The sequence below is a fragment of the Equus przewalskii genome, chromosome 17 (assembly GCF_037783145.1).
Source record: "Equus przewalskii isolate Varuska chromosome 17, EquPr2, whole genome shotgun sequence".
Lineage (NCBI taxonomy): Eukaryota > Metazoa > Chordata > Mammalia > Perissodactyla > Equidae > Equus > Equus przewalskii.
Window position 1 is genome coordinate 2,954,771 of NC_091847.1, and position 12,548 is coordinate 2,967,318.

Genomic DNA, 12,548 nt, shown 5'->3' on the forward strand with positions numbered 1-12,548 from the left:
CATTTCCCAGACTCCCTTGCCACCTGATTTCCTTTTAAGTTATGCCAATGGGAGGTACTGATGGAAGACGAGAAGGTGGAAGGAAAGAAGAAGGGCATCTCTTCCCATTTTCAGCTGTCTTCAGCTGCTCAGGCATTTCTTCCGACTCTTCCAGTAAATGCAGGAAGTTCCAGCTCCCCACTACTCTGGTTCTCTGGGCACTGACCCAAGGGCAGCCCTCAAAGGCCTGAGCACCAACTGCACGCTAGTCCCAGTACCAGATGTACAATGGTCTCTCAATCCAGCACCAGCCCGAGGTGGGCTGTCCTTCAAGTTTGTAGGTTCTAGTAACATTAACTCTTCCCTTTTGGCCTCCCAGTCCTAGAGGTGGTAGCTAATTCCTACAGTTGCTGATTTTGGGGTTAACTCAACATCTACTTCAGTCTTTTAGACTTCTAACATGTGAGTAACCAAGTCTCTCGATTAAATCCCTTTTGTTTGAAATGCTTACTGCAGTTTCTATTTCCTGATCCCTAATTGGTACAGTATTTGGTATGAGCATCAGGGTTATTTCCCACCTCCTGGAACTTTCTAATGTGTCTAAGGTACTTGCCACTTCCTGCTCACCAGGTCCATTCAGCAAGATGTCTTGAGTGTAATGGATCAGTGTAATGTTCTGTTGAATGTCAGGAAGATTAAGTTCTCTGCAGGCAATATTATGGCAGAGAGAAGGATAGGTCACATAACCCTGAGGCTAGACAAGTGAAGATGCATTGCTGTCTCTGAAATACCTCCTTCCTTACTGGATCCTGGCAGATACAATAGCTATTTTCAACCATTGTAATTTGAAGATGAACTATACCAAGCTTGTCAAAAAAAAAAAAAAAAATGGGATCTTATAAAAAATACTAAATCTCTAGATTTAGAGAAGGGAATAAGATTGTTTTAAAATAACGCTGGCTAGACAAATTGTCACATATTCATTCAATATGTACTGAATAGTATACATTCAATATGTATTGAATGGCATAGTAGTCTATACAGCAAAGAAAAAGAATGAACTATAGCTGAACATAACCAAAGAGATGAATTTCTAGGATGTAATATTGAACAAAAGAAATCATACACAAAAGAATACATATTGTATGAGTCCATTTGTATGACATTCAAGAACAAGCAAAACTATTCCATGGTGACAGAAGCCAGAATAAATGTTATCTTTTGAAGGGGAATAGTACCTGGGTGGAGGCACAAAGGATCTGTCTGGGCTGCTGGAAATTTCTACATATTAATTTGGATGTTACACGGATATATACTAATGTAAGAATTTGTCAAGCTGTACACTTAGGATTTGTGCATTCTATATATGTATATCCAAATAAAAATGCAATACAAAATTCTCGGTACAGACTAGACATTGAGAGTATTTATAGAATAAATGAATGTGTGACTTGAGCGTTCCAACTTGGTTTCATTTATTTCACAAGTAATATTAGTAGAAGTTTAGAAGCATTTGATGTTAAATTGTGTACCCAAGTGACAAACCAAGTTTAAAAACACATATTCTCAAGAGAGACATCAGCATCTTGGTGGAGTGAGTTGTTCCCTTTGTCTCTCACCTCTAAGTTACAACTAAATGGACATTCGTTAACCAGTAGAGGATTCCTGGCACAGCACAACAAGACATCTGAGAGATCCATACAGATGTGCATCTGAAAGTGGGTGGGCTAGATTCCCAGGAGACAGTGGAACTAGGTGCGTGCACCTCTCCCCCTTTCCAGCTGCACCAATCTAGGTCTCAGGTCCACACTGTGGCTGGCATGACTGTAAGAGGAGGCAGGGGGCAGTCCGACCCATGCAAATGCTTTTGGAGATGTAGCCTAGCCTGAGGGAGTGCCCACCATGCCACAGCAGACTCACCCATGGGAACACTCCCCACTGAGTAGCATGGCTTGGCCCCTGAGAAGGAGCCCCTACCAAGAGCAGATCAGCCGAGCCACCTGTTAGCAAAGAGTCACCCTGCATGCAAAAGGAAGTGCCCCTCCCCACCTACCTAGTGCACCATCTCAGCCAGTCCCCAGCCAAGTGCAGTGGTCCAGCACCAGAGTGACCCACCGGCAGAGCAGAGAGGGCCTGCCTGCACATGCGGGGATGGCCTGCCAAGTGACTGCAGCCAGTGCACAAATGCAGACAAGCCCTACAGGCACAACTTCAAGCAGACAGGGTGGGATCAGAAAACATAGCTTCTATCCCACCCCCCACCCACCAACAGTGACAGGTGGAATCTGTGGCCTGATACTACCAAAAATGCACCAGCAAAGGGGCAGTTCATCAAACACCATGAAGAACCACAGCAACACTTCAGAGCAGAAGGAAAATGACAAGTCTCCAGAAACAATCCTGAACTCACAGAAATTTGCAATCTAAATGACAGAGAATTCAAAATAGTTATCGTAAAGAAACTCAACAAGCTACAAGAAAACTCAGAAAGACAATTCAGTGAGCTCAGGAATAAATTAATGAGTGAAAGAAATACTTCAGCAAAGAGATTGAAACTCTGAAGAAAAACCAAACAAAAATTCTGGATTTGAAGAACACAATTAATGAGATAAAAAACAATCTAGAATTCATAAAAAATAGAGCTGATGTTATAAAGGACAGAATTAGTGATTTAATGGATAGAAATATAGAAATGCTTCAGATAGAGGAAGAAAGAGAACTGAGATTTTTAAAACATAAAGAAATTCTTTGAGAAATGTCTGACTCAATTAGGAAAAGCAACATAAGGATTATAGGTATTTAAGAGCGAGAAGCATGGGAGAAAGGAGCAGAGAGCTTATTCAAAGACATAATAGCTGAGAACTTCCCAAACCTGGGGAGGAAACTGGACTTACAAGTACATGAAGCCAATAGAATTCCTAATTCCAATGCAAAAAGACCTTCTCCAAGGCACATAAAATTAAAACTGGGGGCCAGTCTGGTAGCACAGTGGTTAAGTTCTCACATTCCGCTTCTCAGCAGCCCAGGGTTTGCCAGTTTGGATCCCGGGTGCGGACATGGCACCGCGTGGCACACCATGCTGTGGTAGGCGTCCCATATATAAAGTAGAGGAAGATGGGCATGGATGTTAGCTCAGGGCCAGGCTTCCTTAGCAAAAAAGAGAGGAGGATTGGCAGTAGTTAGCTCAGAGCTAATCTTCCTCAAAAAAAAAAAAAAGTTAAAACTGGCAAAAGTAAATGACAAAGAAAAAATATTAAAGTCAGCAAGGCAGAAGGAAATGACCTGCAAAGGAACCCCTATCAAGCTTTCAGAAGATTTCTCAGCAGAAACCATACAGGCTAGGAGAGAACGGAATGATATATTCAAATACTGAACGAAAAACTTTCAGCCAAGAATACTCTATCCAATGAAACTACCCTTCAGATATGATGGAGAAATAAAAGCTTTCCCAGATAAACAAAAGCTGAGGGAATACAATGCCACTAGGCCTGTCTTATAAGAAACATTGAAAAGACCCTTTCCATCTGAAACTAAAAAGCAAAGGTTTACAAAACCTTGACCAAGGAGATAAATAGACAGATAAAATCAGAAAATTGCAGCTCTATATCAGAATAAATTAGTAAACACTCAATTATAACATAAAAGACAAAGGGAAGGAAAGCATCAAAAATAACTATAAACACTTCAATTTAGTCACAAACTCACAACATGGAAAAGAACAACTTGTGACAATAATAACTCAGAAGGGGAATGGGAAATAGATGGAACCTGCTTAGGTTAGTGGACATAAGAGGCTATGTACCCCTATGTTCATTGCAGCATTATTCACAATAGCCAAGACGTGGAAGTAACCCAAGTGCCCATCAACCAATGATTGGATAAAGAAGATGTGGTGTATATATATATATATATATATATATATATATATATATATATACACACAATGGAATACTACTCAGCCAGAAAAAAGACAAATTCATCTCACTTGCAATAACGTGGAAGGACCCAGAGGGAATTATGCTAAGCAAAATAAGCCAGTCTGAGAAAGACAAACAGAAGATGATTTCACTCATATGTGGAATATAAAGGGGTACATGGACAAAGAAAACAGTTCAGTGGTTACCAGGGGAAGGGGGTGGGGGGTGGGCAGAGGGAGTGAAGGGGAGCACTTATGTGGACAGTCAAGAAATAATGTACAACAGAAATCTCGCATTGATGTAAACTATTATGAACTCAATAAGAGAAAATTGATAAAAAAAAAGAATCCATGTAACTTAGCACGTTATCATCAAAAAAAAAAGAAAGAAAGGCAACAGAACAGGAACAATGGAAATACAGAACAACCAGAAAACAAGAGATAAAATGGCAGTAATAAGCCACCATATATCAATAATCACTCTAAATGTAAATGGATTGAATTCACCAATTAAAAGACACAGAGTGGTGGGATGGATTAAAAAACAAGACCCGACAACAGCTGCCTTCAGGAAACACATCTCAGCTCTAAAGACAAACGCAGGCTCAGAGTGAAGGGATGGAAGACGATACTCCAAGCAAATGGCAAGCAAAACAAAGCAGGTGTTGCCATACTTACATCAAACAAAGCAGACTTCAAGATAAAAAGACAATGTGAGACAAAGAGGGGCAGTATATAATGATAAAAGGGACATTCCACCAAGAAGACATAATACTTATTAATATATATGTACCTGGGGGCTGGCACATAGCTTACTGCTTAAGTTTGGCATGCTGTGCTTCAGCGGCCCAGGTTTGGCTCCCAGCATGGAGCTATGCCACTTGTCAGTGACTATGCTGTGGTGGCAACCCACACACAAAATAGAGGAAGACTGGCACAGATGTTAGCTCAGGGCAACTCTTCTTCAAGCAAAAAGAGAAAGATTGGCAACAGATCTTAGTTGAGGGCAAATATTTCCTCAGCAAAAAAAATACATATGCACCTAACTCAGGAGCACCAAAGTATTTAAAGCAACGATTAACAGACCTAAAGGGAGAAATGACAGCAACACAATAATAGTAGGGGATCTTAACACCCCAATTACATCAATGGATAGATCATCAGATGGAAAGTCAACAAGGAAACAGTGCCCTTAAATGAAACACTAGACCAGATGGACTTAGTAGATATATACAGGACATTCCAGCCAAAAAGAGCAGCATATTCATTCTTCTCAAGTGCACATGGAACGTTTTCAAAGATAGACCATACATTGGGAAACAAGGCAGGCCACAATAAATTTAAGATTGAAATCATATCAAGCATCTTTTCCAACCATAATGCAATGAAACTAGACATCAATGACAGGAAAAAGGCTGGGAAAGTGACAAATATGCGGAGACTAAACAACATGCTATTGAACAACCATTGGACCAATGAAGAAATCAAAGGAGAAGTCAAAAAATACCTGCAGACAAATGAATATGAAAAACAACATACCAGGGCTGGCCCCGTGGCTGAGTGGTTGAGTTTGCGCGCTCTGCTGCAGGCGGCCCAGTGTTTCGTTGGTTTGAATCCTGGGCGCGGACATGGCACTGCTCATTAAACCACGCTGAGGCAGCGTCCCACATGCCACAACTAGAACGACCCACAATGAAGAATATACAACTATGTACTGGGGGGCTTTGCGGAGAAAAAAAAGAAAAAAAAAAAAGAAAAACAACATACCAACTCTTATGGGATACAGCAAAAGAGGTCCTGAGAGGGAAATTTATAGCAATACAGGCCTACCACAACAAACAAGAAAAATTTCAGAAAAGTAATCTTAAACTACACCTAACAGAACTAGAGAAAGACAGAAAAAAAAAAGCCTAAATTCAGCAGAAGAAGGGAAATAATAAAAACTAGAGCAGAAATAAATGAAATCAAGACTCAAAAAAAAAAAAAAAAAACCAATAAAAAGGATCAATGAAACTAAGAGCTGCCTGTTTGAGAAGATAAACAAATTTGACAAACCCTTAGCCAGATTCAATATGAACAAAAGAATGATGGCTCAAAAATAAAATTAAAAATGAAAGAGGAGAAATTACAACAGATACCACAGAAATACAAAGGATTATAAGAGAATACTATGAAAAACTATATGCCAACAAATTGGACAATCTAGAAGAAATGGATAAATTCTTAGAATCATACAACCACCCAGAACTGAATCAAGAAGAAATACAGAATCTTAATAGACCAATCACAAGTAAAGAGATTGAAACAGTAATCAATAAACCTCCCCGAAACAAAAGTCCAAGACCAGACAGCTTCTCTGGAGAATTCTACCAAACATTCAAAGACGATTTAATACCTATCCTTCTCAAACTATTCCAAAAAATTAAAGAAGACAGAACACTTTTTAATTCATTCTACATGCCCAACATTACCCTGATACCAAAACCAGACAAGAACAACAACAAAAGGGAAGATTACAGGCCAATATTGCTGATGAACATAGATGTAAAAATCATCAACAAATTATTGGCAAATTGAATACAGTAATTTATTAAAAGGATCATACACCATGACCAAGTTGGATTTATATCAGGGACACAGGGATGGTTTAACATCCCCAAATCAATCAATGTGATATACCATATTAACAAAATGAGGAATAAAAATCACATGATTACCTCAATAGACGCAGAGAAAGCATTTGACAAGACCCAAATCTATTTATGATAAAGAATCTAAGTAAAATGGATATAGAAGGAAGATAGCTCAACATAATAAAGGCCATATATGACAAACCCACAGCCAATATCATACTCAACGGTGAAAAACTGAAAGCCATCCCTCTGAAAACAGGACCCAGACAAGGGTGCCCACTCTCATCACTCTTATTCAACACAGTACTGGATGTTTTGGCCAGAGCAATTAGGCAAGAAAAAGAAATAAATGGGATCCAAATTGGAAAGGAAAAAGTAAAACGCTCCCTCTTTGCAGATGACATGATTCTATATATAGAAAACCCTAAAGAATCCACCAGAAAGCTACAAGAAACAATCAACAACTACAGCAAAGTTGCAGGGTACAAAGTCAACTTAAAAAAATCAGTTGCATTTCGGGGCTGGCCCCGTGGCCGAGTGGTTGGGTTCGCGTGCTCCGCTGCAGGCGGCCCAGTGTTTCGTTGGTTCGGGTCCTGGGCGCGGACATGGCACTGCTCATCGGACCACGCTGGGGCGGCGTCCCGCATGCCACGGCTGGAGGGACCCACAACGAGGAGTACACAACTATGTGCCGGGGGGGCTTTGGGGAGAAAAAGGAAAAAATAAAATCTTAAAAAAAAAAAAATCAGTTGCATTTCTATAGTCTAATAATGAGCTAGCAGAAGGAGAAATCAAGACTAGAATCCCATTTACAATCACAACAAAAAGAATAAAATATCTAGGAATAAATTTAACCAACGAGGTGAAAGACCTATACACTGAAAACTTTAAGATATTATTGAAAGAAATCAATGAAGACAAAGAAATGGAAAGATATTCCATGCTCATGGATTGGAAGAATTAACATTGTTAAAATGTCCATATTACCTAGAGCAATCTACAGAATCGATGCAATCAAAATAAGAATCCCAATGACATTCTTCACAGAAATAGAACAAAGAATCCTAAAATTTATATAGAACAACAAAAGACCTGAAATGGCCAAAGCAATCCTGAGAAAACAAAGCTGGAGGCATCACAATCCCTGACTTCAAAATACACTACAAAGCTATAGCAATCAAAACATAGTTAAAACGTTCATGGTACTGGCACAAAAACAGACACACAGATCAGTGGAATACAACTGAGAGCCCAGAAATAAAACCACACATCTATGGACAGCTCATCTTCAACAAAGAAGCCAAGAAGACACACTGGAGACAGGAAAAACTCTTGAACAAATGGTACTGGGAAAACTGGACAGCCACATTGCAAAAGAATGAAAGTAGGCCATTATCTTCTACAACACACAAAAGTTAACTCAAAATGGATTAAAGATTTGAATGTAAGACCTGAAACCATAAAACTCCTAGAAGGAAATATAGGCAGTACACTCTTTGACATTGGTCTTAGCAGCATCTTTTCACATGCCATGTCTACTAGCACAGGGGAAACAAAAGAAAAAATAAACAAATGGGACTAAATCAGACAAAAAAGCTTCTGTAAGGCAAAGGAAGCCATGAACAAAATGAAAAGACAATCCACCAACTGAGACAAAATATTTGCAGAGCATATATCTGACAAGGGGTCAATTTCCAAAATATATAAAGAACTCATACAACTCAACAAGAAAAAGACAAACATGGGGCTGGCCCCATGGCCGAGTCCTTGAGTTCGCACACTCCACTTTGGCAGCCCAGAGTTGTACTGGTTTGGATCCTGGGCGCAGACCTAGCACTGCTTGTCAAACCATGCTGTGGCAGCGTCCCACATGCCACAACTAGAAGGACCCACAACTAAAAAATATGCAACTATGTTCTGGGGGGCTTTGGGGAGAAAAAGGAAAAATAAAATCTTTTAAAAAAAGAAAAAGATAAACAACATGAGCGAAAAACGGGCAGAGGATGGGTTGGCCCCATGTCCTAGCAGTTAAGTTTGGCACGCTTTGCTTCAGCAGCCCAGGTTCTGTTCCTGGGTTCAGACCTACACCACTTGTTGGCCACCATACTGTGGTGGCAACCCACATACAAACTAGAGGAAGATTGGCAAAGATGTTAGCTCAGGGTGAATATTCCTCAAGCAAAAAGAGGAAGATTGGCAATGCATAGTAGCTCAGGGCGAATCTTCCTCAGCAGCAACAACAACAACAGAAAAATTGGCAGGGTAGGTGAACAGACATTTTTCCAAAGAAGATATACAGATGGCCAACAGGCACATGGAAAGATGTTCAACATCACTAATTCCTAGGGAAATGCAAATCAAAACTACAATGAGATATCACCTCATACCCATCAAAATGACTATAATTAACAAGATGAGAAATAATATGTGTTGGAGAGGATGTGGAGAAAAGGGAACCCTCATACACTGCAAACTGGTGCAGCCACTATGGAAAACAGTATGGAGATTTCTCAACAAATTAGAAATAGAACTACCATGAGATCCAGCCATCCCATTACTGGGTATTTATCCAAAGAACATTAAATCGACAATACAAAGAGATCTATGCACCCCTATGTTCATCGCAGCATTATTCACAATAGCCAAGATGTGGAAGCAACCCAAGTGTCCATCAACGGTGACTGGATAAAGAAGATGTTGTGTATACGTGTGTGTGTGTATATATATATACACACACACACACACAATGGAATGCTACTCAGCCATAAAAAAGACAAAATCATCCCATTTGCAACAACATGGATGGAACTTGATGGTATTATGTTAAGTGAAATAAACCAGACAGAGAAAGACTAACACTATGATTTCACTCATATGTGGAAGATAAACAAACACATGGATAAAGAGAACAGATTAGTGGTTACCAGAGGGGAGGGAGCTAGGGGGTGGGTGAAAGGGTAAAGGGGTACATATGTATGGACGGATAAAAACTAGAATATTGGTGGTGAGCACAAAGCAGTCTATATAGAAACTGATATATAATAATATACACCTGAAACTACACCATGTTATAAACCAATACGACCTCAATAAAATAAACAAAAAACACATCTTCTCAGAATAATATGGTTTAACTCTGCCACAAACAAAATACTGTGGCTCTTATCCATTTATTTAAACTACTTCATATCTCTGAAATACTCAACCCATGTACACATTTGTATATAGAGATAAACATTCATTTTAACCAGATAGATATTCCTCACCCCTTTTAAGTGCCCAACTGGACTTACCCTGTGAAGGATACTCAGGAGACAGGCACTGTCTCTAAAGGAGATTACAGTCTCTCTTTGCCTGCCTTTTGTGGAGGCTGGAGCACAGATTCAGACTCTATCTCCTACCAAGACCAGACTCACATCCATCTGGAAAACGGACAGACGAAATCTCCATCACCCATCAATATCTCCTGTGAAACCTTATTTCATTACCACGGGTTGGCAAATGCCCTTTGCATTCATTGCTCATCCAAGGTGCAAATCCAAAAGAATGAGTATGTCAGGGGTGCAGGCTAATTTCATGCTTATTGCAACACCCTAACACTAATGAGGCTGACAGTTATTGAGCATTTGTGACATGCTAATCCTATAATAGCTTTATATGTATAAACTTATTTCAATCCCATAACAACTCTGAGGCATATACTGCTACAATCCCCATTTTACAGATGATAAAACCCAGTAACTGACATACTAACTTGCACATAAACCTAGGTTCACGCGTATTCGGTGTCAAGCCTGGAATTTGAACCCATGCTGTCTGATTCCAGAGCGCACCCTCTGAATCATGACTGTATATTCTTTGTTTTAATTAAAATATAATTGACACATAACACTGTGTAACTTTAAGGTGTGTAATGTGTTGACTTGATACATTTATGTGTTATAATGTGATTACCACTGCGGTGTTAGCTCACACTTCTATCAGGTCACATAATCATCATTTCTTTTTCGTGGTGGGAACAATTAAGGTCTAGCCTCTTATATTACCGTATATTCTTACCCATTCCAGCTGCACATCAGGGAGGCAGCTGACTTGTTCTCAGGTATTTTGGTGGAGTGGTACGGCGATATAACAGCAGATTGGGAGGACACTTCAGGATCATGCAGAGGGCTTGAGCCACCTAGCTTTTCCGCATTTCCCCTTTCCCAACCAGCTTATCTTCCCACGGCTTCCTGCTTTTCTTCTTCACTTGTCATTCAGGCTACACGTAATTATTGTATGCCTACTATGTACCAGGTTTCTGTATTACAGGTACGACATTAGAAAATAAGTAAGACACAGCCTCTTCCATATTTATAGCACATATTGCCCTCAGTTGCTTCCTCCTGTCCATAATTTCATTCTGTTCATCTCTGCGTCAGTTCAGACAACAGTCTGCTTTGTGACCCCAAAGTGACTTTTTAAAAGTCCTGACTCTCTGTCTTTTGGCATCAGTTAACAACAGCAGCGACCCCTGAGTCCTACTTCTCAGTAAGATGTCTCTTTGACCGCTCAAAGCAAGGTTTGCTTTTAATTTGGGAGTGTTTCAAGTCCAACTTAGTGCCATCATTTACGCCCTGGCAGCTTGATAACCAGGGAGCACTAATTCCCTTATCTGTGGGCTGTTTAATCACGATATAGTACCACCCTGGGAGCAACAGACTAAGGCCCTTTTCCAGATGCCCTGTTTTTAAGATTTTCAGCTGGAAAGACCTTCACCATGTGAAATTTATTCTATTTTAAGTTAGGATTTGGTCGTCTTATTCAGAAACCAAAAAAACTGACCTCTGGCTTGCTGCTTCCTGCACTTCTGGCTCTAGCCATATGATCATCTAATTTGTAGTTTTTCAGGCAGAGTTTAGAAACTGGCAAATGTGGTCTCCACAGCAGATAAGCACGTCAAGACTGTGGCAGTAATTATGAAGACTGCTATAGAAATCGCTTTTTAAAAAAAGTCACCTCCTGTTCTACAAAGCGTAGCTGTCTCTTCCTTCCCCTGATATCCTTTGCCAGGTTCTCTTGGAGAGCTCCAGGTCCAAGAGGCACCAATCACTCAATCTCCTTGTTTTTTGTTGCTTACAGATAATTATACTAAGTGTGTAGTAGTAGATCTTATTACGCTTGACTACATTATGCATTCTGGAGCAGGAAGTTTTTTGCTGGAAAGCTTCACGGTTAGTTAGGATTTGCATTTTTTACTAGATACTTTGGTCCATGACAAACATGTTAAGGATTCCTTTGTGCATAAACAGCATAGAGAAACACAAAGCCGTCTATCTGTGGGCTTCAGTCTGTTCTCACTCAGGCTGGCACTGCGTTACGACAGGGCAGCCCTTGCTGCAGGGCCTACAGGTCGGGTGTGGAGTGGTTAGCGCGAGGGAGAGGGGCAGAAATAAGACTTTCAGTGTCTGTAATTAAAAATAAAAATGCGAAATCACCAAATCAAACAGCAAGTCTTGAAACAAAAATGATTTACTCCAATTTTTAAAAAATGCTCCGTATTGTTCTTTTCGAGGCGCTTGCCCGGCCAGTGCTGAAGAACGTCAGAGGCGGCCTGCCGAAGGACCGCGTACTAGGGGCGCTTCCACGGCAGTCGTCTCCACGTGGGACTCAGGGCTCAGGCCAGAGAGCCGGTCTCCTGACCCCGCCTGAAGCTGGCCGCGCGGCGCCGGCCACAGCTCCCGCGGGCCTGGCCGGGCCAGCGGGTCGGCTCCATCTGCGGCCGGTCTGAGCTGCCCTTCCCGGCTGCGGCCGTCGGCTGAGGCGACGTAACCTGGCTTGCTGGGGTAGAAATGCCGGGGGCGGGCGAGAGCCGGGTCCCAACGCGGCAGAGGGCCGCGCAGCGAGGTGCGGCGCCCAGCCGGCGTCCCGAGTCCACCCGGGGCCGCGCCGCGCACACGCCGCCCGGCCGGCCCGCACTACGACTCCCGGCGCGCTCTGCGCTCCCCTGCGCGGCCCGGCGTGCACCGCGCCCGCCGCCT

At 41.4% G+C, this 12,548-nt stretch overlaps 1 long non-coding RNA gene across 1 annotated transcript in view; it reads right to left on the reverse strand.

Moving 5' to 3' along the window:
• The window catches only part of LOC103541983 (uncharacterized), a 30,835-nt gene that overhangs the window by 16,902 nt on the left and 1,385 nt on the right, over positions 1–12,548 (reverse strand). The gene's annotated exons all lie outside the window — the stretch shown is intronic.